Source organism: Corapipo altera, unplaced genomic scaffold, assembly GCF_003945725.1.
Source record: "Corapipo altera isolate COAL_440 unplaced genomic scaffold, ASM394572v1 271, whole genome shotgun sequence".
NCBI classification, from domain to species: Eukaryota; Metazoa; Chordata; class Aves; order Passeriformes; family Pipridae; genus Corapipo; species Corapipo altera.
Window position 1 is genome coordinate 3150057 of NW_020884935.1, and position 9723 is coordinate 3159779.

General features: G+C 56.1%; 1 long non-coding RNA gene across 1 annotated transcript; it reads right to left on the minus strand.

Moving 5' to 3' along the window:
• Positions 1-7449: 7449 nt before the first annotated feature.
• On the minus strand, positions 7450-9705 carry LOC113955198. The gene is made up of 2 exons (XR_003530459.1): positions 9591-9705; positions 7450-8184 (listed from the first exon to the last, which is right to left on the minus strand). It is a non-coding gene; the product is annotated as an uncharacterized LOC113955198 (long non-coding RNA).
• Between the last annotated feature and the right edge of the window lie 18 nt (positions 9706-9723).

The window sequence follows — 9723 nt, forward strand, 5'->3', positions numbered from 1 at the left end:
GCTTTTCGTGTGGCTTCCTGCTGTAGATTAATTTTATTCTTTATCTTGGAATTTCTTCCCTGCCCAGAGACCTTCACCCGGCCAGGTTCCTCAGGTAGTTGAGCACACACCTCCAAAGGTGCCTTTCCTGATTCTAGGGATAATGTGGATTTCCTAATTTTAGTAGTAAACCCCCGAAGTTTAGTAGTAAACCCCCATGTATTTTCCAGATAGATGTGATTTTCCCTCTCCTACCCTGGGCTCTGAAGGTGGATCCAGCCCCGGGGGGTGACAGCTCCAGGGGGGACCTGCCTGGCCCAGCCTCACACCCTTCCCTGAGATGAGCTGGACCTCACAGGGGGGAATGCCCAAGGACAGGGTATTTTCTGTTAATTCTAGAATTCTAAAACTGCTCTTTTCAAACATTTTTCTTCCTCTCTCTGTCTGAATTTGAAACACTCATGCATTATTACAGCCTGTGTGAGTAGCAGCCTGGTTGCATATTTGTGTCTGTCTGGGGATGGCACGTGTTCAGCTGGGCACCAAGCACCACACACAGCCCTGGCATGACCCTGGAGTGTCCAGGGCAGGGATTTCCACAAAAATCTGAAGGGTCAGGATGCTTTATGGGTGCCTAACTCCACTTGCTTTCCCTCTGGAAAGCAAAGGTGGTGCACACTCACCTCCCAGGGCTCTGCAGCGATGCAGGAGTCACCTCAAATGACGCCCTGGTGTCCTGGGTGGCATCAGGACCCCAAACACGACTGTCCCTGTTGGTGTGCAGTGACTTGTTTTAAGTATTGCCACTGGAAAAAGCTTTCCCGTGGTCATTCTGAAAGCCGAACAAGTCGGTATCTTGCGTATGAAAGTGCTCGAATTCAAATGAGGGAATGAGAACGGCATCGGTATTTGGAAATGGCATTTCCCTCCCGCGTGAAGCACCAGCCCTGTGGAATATTAATGGGGGGTTTTAAAAGCAGCAGTAGGAAATCTCCTTTGCAGAGCACGCACAGCCCTAAACCGCTCCTCAAACACCGGAGCGGCCCCGCAGCGCCACAGGACTCTGCCCTCGGCGTTTGCTCGTCCAGGCTGTGGTCAGAGGTGGGAAGGGAACCTCTCCCTGTGTGTGCTTCCCGGGGCAGGGACATAATCTCCTGCAGGTATGCAGAAAAGATTTGTTTGGAATTAGCACCCTATTGATTTTGTGCAAAGGCAGGCGAGGGCAGGGATTCTGCACGCAGCTCCGTCGGCACAGAGCCCGGCGCCGCTCCCCGCTGCTCCTCACCTTGTGCACAGACACCACGGGCATGGAGCTGCTGTGAGAGCTGAGGGCTGACCCCTGAAGGGAAAGGAAACACTGTCCTTTGTGAGTCTGGAGCAGCTTCTGTGGTTTTACAAAAGAAGTGATAACAGGGACATAACATGTGCTGTGTGCTTAGGTTGGTTGGAGAGAACATGGGTGATCCATGGCTTGGAGATCCGTGCAGGGATTCCCTGCAAAGCCCAGGCTGGGATGAGGACAAACACCAACGCTCCATCACAGAGGTTCAGTGACCCTTTGGGATGTCCCTGTGCTGGCAGCAGGATGTCAGGCCACATCCAAGGGCAACAGGGTTTAATATGAGGGGTGCTGAGTGGGGAGGGATGCGTGTCCTGTAATCAACAACACGGCATGGCAAGAGTTAATGAGAGATTTCAGAGAGGGAGAAGAGGAAGACCATGCAGTGGGGAGAGAAACTTATTTGATCTGAGAGCATATATGGAATAAATACGTCAGATTTTAAAAGCAAGTTTTGTTTATTAGCACAGCCTTAAGGAAATAAATTGTACATCATTAGGAGCGACGTGTCCTCACCAGCCATTGCCATTATTATTAACACATTTATCTAATAACCGTGAGAATTTCTTTCAGCCATTTATTCTGCAATCTTAGGGGCTTTACAAATATTAACTAATTACAGCAATGTAGATTTTATTTCAATGACTGAAAAAACCCACATTGGTTGGGAATTCTGCAGACTCACAGTTTCCGAGTCTGAACATCCCGGGAAGTTTCCGTTTTCATACGCACACGACATCACCAGCACAGAACAGCTCCTTGGCTTCAGTGACATTTCCCAGGCAGGAGAAAGATACTTTGTGAATCTGTTCACTAGGGTTTGGGGTTGCTCCTAAAGGAAGTGCAGATAAATAAGGGACTCTGCATTTAGAACAAGGTTTACTTGTTTGTAAGGAAAAGCCTCTGGTGCCTCCGTGGTTGCGCCGGTTTGTGGGTGCCTTGGCCTCTGCTCTCCGGAGCCACTTCCACCTGTGGGTAGAGAGAGATGAGAGGAGCACACCAGGACCTGGCTGACACAGAGCCCTCAGCCCCCAGTAACTCATAAGTGACAAACCCAGTGACTTAAGAAGGGTCGTGGGTAAGGAGAGGAGCAGGGAGTGGCTCCCGCTGGCTGATGAGCCAGGCTGGGTGTGCGGCCCCGTGTGTGTTCCTGGAGCAGCTGACGTGAGCGGCTGCAGTGCAGGATGTTCCCAGCCAGCTGCCAGGAGACCAACACACAACTGACGGCATCCAGCAGGAAAAGGGCTGATTCAGACCGTGGCACAACAAAGCCAGGGGTGAGCAGCCTTTTGCGTGATGTTTTTGCTGCTTTGGAATGATAATGCTGCTGTGGGGTTGCGTTCCCAGTGCAGATGATGCCCCGTGCCAGGCTCTGGAGACACATCCAGCCCTGGAGAGAGCAACACACATGGCATCTGGAGGGTTGTTTTTTCACCCCGCCCACCAAGGAAGACAGTAAAAAAGGAGCTGAGAGGTGAAATGTGTCTAAGTGGGAGTTGGGAGGTTTGAGTTGTGTCCATCTCTGGCTGACCCTCGAGAAGCTGCTTCCCCCCCGTGCCCTCCTGCGCTGCCTCACCAACACAGTGACACTGGCAGGGATCCCAGGCCTGGCTGGAATAACAGCCTAGTGATGCCGAGGAAGGATTATTTTAGAACAATATGTGTTTTTTAAAGTGAGCTTCTGAGCATGGAGGGTTGGTCTGTGGCAGTGCCAGCGTGTGGCTCTGCCCTGTGTGGGTGCTTGTCCTGGAGCACAGTGGGGGACAGCAGAGCACCGGCAGGCAGGACCCTCATGGCGATGCAGCTCAGCCCCTGGCTTCTCCTGGAAAAAAATAGCTGGAACTGGTAAAATTTCACATTCTACACCAAGATGATCTGGGTTTTTTGTCTTGAACACAGTATATTGATGCATTTCAGAGTAATGGGACTGTGGTTGCCACATCCTCGCTGTCGCACCGAGATGGGCTGGTGTGCGTCAGCCAAGCTCGGGACATCGCTCACAGAGGAGGGGAAGGAAACAGGGTTTAAATGTGCATTTTTTAATGAAACAATGTGTTTGACCACATCTTGTTGCCGTGCTCCAGTTCCATGCCAGTGGGGTGGTGATGCTCGATTAGCAGCTCAGGTTCCAAAAGCAGCGCAGCGCTAACGAGCCCTGCCTGGAGCGTGCAGTGACCTCTTTGGTTCCCTCCACATTCCCAGCACTTGCAGCCATGGGCTCCCACACCACGGCTGCCTCTTACCTGGCTCTTGGCCACTTGTCCCAGGCAGACAAAATTTCGTGCTGGGCTGGAGGCACCCAGGAGTCAGGGACTTGGTTGGGCTCAAACTGCACTAACCCAGCTGCCTGGGTTTGTGTGTGGCCAATAAAGTGGGGAAAGGCAGGCTGGGCAGAACCTCTGTGGCCTCTCAGAACCCTTAAAATAGAAACCTATATAAATAGGATATTATATAGTAATGTAACAAACAGAATCTATATATAGAAGATTAGTCAGGAGTCAGGACTAAGCAGACAGACAGAAACACAACCAGGAGCTCTGGATCCATTGTCTCACCTGGCAAGGGAAGCTCGTGGTGCTGTGGTACCTGGTCCAGGGGATGCTTTTTTATCACCCCAAACCAAGCCCTGCTCCTGCATCTGTGGCAGGTAGGCAGAGGGCAGTTCTGGTTTCCCACCACTGCAGGCATATTATCCCTGCCTTTTTTTGGCATAGTCCTGTTTGTTTGGGTTTCAGTTATTTTCCCCAAATGGTCTGTGTGATGATGGTGTCAGACACCAAAAACTGACATTCTGCTGGTGACAAAACCCCTTTTAGGCTGTGAATTCTCTTCTCCAGCTACTTGTGAAGGACAAGTAATGCAGCAGCCCTTTCTCCATACGGATACAGAAACTGAGTGTTGGGTAGAGGAAAACCTCTGTGGTTACTGCTTTCTAAGCTGAAGGAGCTGCTTCTGTTGGGAAGGAAGGCACTGTCCACCTCAGAAAGAAGAAAAACAAAGAATTTGGCCAGGGTCAGGCAGCAGGTCAGTGGCAGGAGCAGAGGGAAAGGTCTGGGCACCCTCTTCCCTCCGACACTGCCGACGGAGCCGCTGCCTCCACGCAGGATCCCGAGGACGTGTCAGAGAGGTGGGGGAGGTTTCCTCTCACTCCCAGGGAAGTTCAGCGACTGTGAAATTAGTAAATTACACAGGCCCACAGAACTTAGAAAAACAATATAATCCTGGGGGTACTGAAATAATTAATTTGCTAATCAACTACACCTTGCTTTTTATAATTTGCAAATAGCGCTCTGGTTTGATTTCCCATTTCAGCCACCTTGAGGAAGCAATATTTTGGGCAGCAAAGCCAGAGGGGCCCAAGGCAGACCCGACCCCCCCCCATGTCACCTCGGGGGCTGCAGGGCACTGGGGGGAAGCAGCCTCTGCACGGCAGTGACCCCAGCAAGAGCTGGGCGACGCTTTAGGGGGGGCTTTGCTGTGCTCTGGATCCAGCCCCCAGCCCGGGAGGGAAGAGCCGGAGCCGCAGGGCTCCCGCAGAGGTTTTGTGCTGGTTTGTCTCCTGCTCTCGCTGCACCCTTGTTTGCTTTAAATCACTTCAAATGCGGAGGCTGTCAGACAAGACAATTAACATGGGGAAGGGGGAAAGTATTACCATCCATTATTTGCCATAACATGAATTTAAGCCAGGAAGTCAAATGATAAAATATGTGGTGAAAAGTGTTGGTGGTGGGAGTGCCTAAATGAGTAATAGCCCTGGGCTTCTGAGCCTTGAACTTAACGTGCTAAGTAAATCCCCGAGGTCAAAAAGTATGAAAATTGTTGCAGCTTGGGGAGATATATTTTAACTTTGGAAAAGGTCCGTGCAGATCCGCTGCCGGGGTCGGGGAGGCAGATGCTGAGCAGCCGCCGCTCCGGGGCTTAGACCGATGTCGGGGGGTGGGTGCTTGTTTGGGAGAGAAAAAACGAGGAGGCGGTTTGGGGTGGTGGTGAGGGTTCGTCTTGGCCGGGCGGGATGAGCCGGGAGCGCTTTGTGCCGCGATGGGAACAACCGCTGCAACCCCCCGGAGCCCCGACGGGACGGGGCGGGCCGGGGGCGGCGGGGCCGGGGGTCGCGGGGGTCCCCGCTCTGCTCCACCGCACCCCAACTCTTCCCCTTTAAAGCTCCTTCTGCCGCTCGCGCTGACCACGCGGCTGGATTTATGGAGAGAGATGTTTTAGCAGAATCCCCCCGAGTCCCCCATCAGCCCTAAATCCCCAGCCCGCGCTCCCCGGGAGCCCTCCTGACACAGAGCATGCCAAAACAGCTTCGTTTTGCCTATGCATTAGCAATCTATTTTACCTTTTTGACATCTCTCACACATAAAACCGTAAGAGAGAAATAAAATATCTGTCTCTGGGCGAAAATAAAGCTTTGCCTCCCTCCTGATCTATAGGATATAAAATAAAGCCATGGCTTTGATAGTGGCTTTTCTTTAGACTGGAGTTGCTTTTGCACACACGGAGACAATGAAGATGGATGAGCCGGGAGCGGTGCATCCTCCGGGGGTTCGCTTCTCCCTCTTTTTTTATAGCCCCCCCCCCCGCCCCCGCTACCTCTTCACTTTTCTTTCTTTTCTCTTTTATTCGTCTTTTATCCGCCCTTTAACGACGTGAAGGACCCCGCTCAGCTTCCACACACCCGCACCCCCCACCGGGCTCGCCCCGAAGCCCCCCAGGCTGCCCCGCCGGGCCCCGCTCCCGGGCGGGCTCGGGGACCCCTCCCCGGCCACCACCGGCTCCTTCCCGGCCACTTTCCCGTCAGTCAGAGCCAGAGCCGCACACCTCGGATTTGTAATTATTTATTAACTATATTTCGCATAAACAATGCATGAGCTTGGAGTGTAAGCGACAACATTTAGCGACGTGGGAAGAAACCCGGGAGGGCTAATCACGGGGGAGGGGGGCAGGAAAATAAATAAGAAAAAGGAAAATGAACAGAAAAGAAATAAAAGAAAAGGGAAAGGCGAGCGGAGCCGGGGGGGACAGTGCCGTGTTTACCCTCAGCATCGACCCGAGTGTGGCAGGATAAACTGGGACCCTCTAATACATAATTTAAAGATCTTTTTCTTTTTCTTCTTCTTCCTTTTTTTTTTAAGCTCTTTTAAAACAAACCTGGCTACGGATCCTGTCCAGCCATGGGGTTTATTGCGCGGGGATGTTCTACAGGCTTAATTACATCTTAACTTCAATATTTGGATAGTGCATTAACCGCATATATATTTAATCAGGCGGAGGCGCTCTTTCTGCGGGGGAAAGTGGTGGGGAGGGGGGTGAGAGATGCGACCCCCACTTTCTCCACGGGCTGTGCCCCCGCAGCGCTGCCCGGGGTGGCGGGGGGCGCTCCGGTAGCTCCCGGAGGGGAGCGCGGCGGCGTCTCGGAGCGACCCCCGCACCCCGGGCAGGGCTCCACCGGGACGCGGAGGGGTCGGAACGGGAACTCAGGGCCTCCCCCGGCCTCCCCCCGCGGCGGGGATGCTGCCGGTCACCGGCTCCGCCGGTCGCGCAAAGCGCGGTATCATCCCCGATCCCGTGCGCGGTCGTTGTGAAAGGTTAAAAAGGACTGGGAAAAAAACCCCAAAAATCAAATTAAAAATGAATAGGGAAAGAGCGGAAAACTTAATGCTGTGGGGGGAGGGACATGGTGGAAAGTGTCTGCGAGCGCGTGGGAGGGAAGTTTTTGCCCGGTTTGGAAGGAGGGAGCAGCTGGGGATGCGGGGATGCCCCGCAACGCACCGCGGTGGTCCTCGGCGAGAGGGCTCCGGTGTTTGTACGGCACCGGTGCACCGCAAAGGAGAGAGAAATCCCATTACCCAGAGCAGCGGTGGGGAAAGGGGGATGATAAACAGGGTGATGTTTAACTAAAAAGACGGGAACGACACCAATAAAATGCAAATTTAAACTCGCTTGAAAAGGACTTCCCCCCCACCCCACTTCTGTATTAGATTTAAAATGAATTTGAGTTTGTGTTTGGGGGTTTTATTCGGGTTTTTTTGTCTGGTTTTTCTAGTCTGTTATTTTCACTCCTTTTTCTTTTCTTTTTTTACTCTTTTACTTTCTCTCTGGTTTTTTTTTTTAACCATTTTCTCTATTAATTTTTTTTTTTTTTTTACTTTTTAATTTTCTCCTTTAAAAAACATCTTCTGATGTCCCTCTTTTTCTCTTTCTTCCTTTTTGTACGCTTCTAACGTCCCTCACCGAGGCCGAGCGAGGGTTCTCTGGAACATCCCGGCCGGCTCCCTGCTGAGCACGGCTGGGCTCGGTCCCGCCCGGGGCTGGGGGCTCGGACCCGGCCGGGAACGGACCTGGGCGAATTGCGAGATGCAGTGAAAAAAACAAAAAATCCACCCCGACTCAGAGGCCCGGCCCTAGAAAGAGATTGTGCCCCCCATCCCCGTGGCTTTGGGGGATTTTTCCCCTCCCTCTGGGGCTCCCGTGGGTGCCTCACGCCGGGACACGAGTGTCCCGGGGGGCACAGAAGACTCGAGGGAGCCTGGGGATGGCGGGGTTTGATTTTCGGATCCTGCTGGAAACAAGCGCGGGCACTTTCTCCTCTCAAACGCCTGCTTGGGTCGGGGTTCCCCTTGGGGGGTGAGGCGGATGGGGGGCACCCCACTGCCCGCTCCGGCCGGGGGGAGCAGCCCCCCTCCTCTGCACCGCCACTTCCCCCCAGCGGGGTTTTGGGGGGGTTGCTCGTGTCGGGGCGGGCGGGCAGAGCCCCGCGATAACCACAGCGGTGCGGGGACACCCCGGACCCCCGGGGAGGTGGGGGTGGGCAGCGGTCTGTGCCCCCCGGGGAGCAGGGGAGAACCAGATGCTTTCGCTAGCGCCTGGGAAAGGAGAAAAAAAAAAAAAATCGCTGTGAAAAACTGGTGCTTGATGGACACGAGATGCTCATCTCCTTCCCCTCATTCATCCCCACCGACACATGTCACCGGGGGCCGCAGCCGAGGGTCGCGCTCCCCTGACGGCTGCCCGCAGCTGTCGCCTTCCCGGGCGGCGGAGCGGGGCCGCCCGCCCGCCCCGGCCCCGCGGCTCCGCATGAGAAGCGGCCCATGTGCGGGGGCACCGGGCGGGGGGAGCCCAGGGCTCTATTGATCCCCGAGAGCGGCGGCAAAGCGGCCCAACAGCTGGGCGGGGGGAGCCCTGCGCGCCCGGTGCGCGCCCCGACGGGGAGGGGATGGCCGCGAGGGGGGACCTGCGAGGGGGGCAAAGATGATATCGCGGACGCAGCCCCCGGGCTTTTAAACACCCGCAGGAGCTCCGAGGCGATGTCTCGGCCCGGGGACAGCCCCGGGAACTGATTCTGCCGGACCGGGCAGGCTCCGCACTCCCGCCGGTCCCGGCTGCCCCCCGCGCGGAGCGGGCTTCCTGCCTTTCTTTTCCTTTTTTATCTTCCAGTTTCTCCCTCCCTCGCTTTTTTCTTTTCCTCAAGGACGAGGAAAACAGACGTGAAAGAGAGCGCGGTCGGTGCGTACAGGCGGGGGATGCTGCGGGCTCCAGGGAGGGCCTCCGCCGACCCCCGCGCTCAGCCCCGGCTGCCCACCGTGTGTGTAACCCCGGGCACGCCGGGGCCGTTCAATCCGCCGTTCCCTTCCTAATTCCCCGGCGGCGGCTCAGACGGCCCGAGGGGGCGGTGCGGGGCCGGCTCCGGGGCTGGCGGGGCCCGGGACCGGGTGGTGACACCTCCCCGGAGCGGTGGCTCCCGCCGGCCAGGAGAGCGCAAAGGAAAGAGAAACCTCGTCCCTCCGCACCGCCCCGGTACCGACCGGCCCCTGGAAGGTAAAAGCGAATTAATCTTTATTTACCCCAAAAAGAAAAAAAAAAAGTCCATCCCGGTGGCCGGTGCTCCTCGGCCCGGGACGGGCACTGCGAGCGCCGGTAACGGAACCACCGCGAAGTGACCGGCGCCTTCGCTCTGCCCTCGGAGGCCGGGGGACCCCGGGCCCGCCGCCCCCTCCCCACCGGCGCCGCCCCGTCGGAGCGCACGGGGCCCGGCCCCGGCCGCACCGCAGCGCTCCTCCCGGGACAGGCGGGTTCTCCTCAGTTCTGCGCCGCGCGGGAGCCCTCGGGCCGCGCCGTTCGCTAAACCGGGATCTCTTTCGCCGCCGCCGCTCGCCAGCGAGCCGCTCCTACACCGGACCCGTGACCCTGCGCGGGGGGTGCCAGACCCCATCGAGCCGCCCCGTCTCCTCGCACCCGCCGTCCCCTCATCCGCGCACCGACACGAACCTACCGCTGCCAGCGGGCTCTGGCGGCCGTCGGTGTGCCGGTGGCTGTGCCGGTGGCTGTGCCGGTGGGTCGGTGTGTCTGTCGGTGTGTCTGTCGGTGTGTCTGTCGGTGTGTCTGTCGGTGTGTCTGTCGGTGTG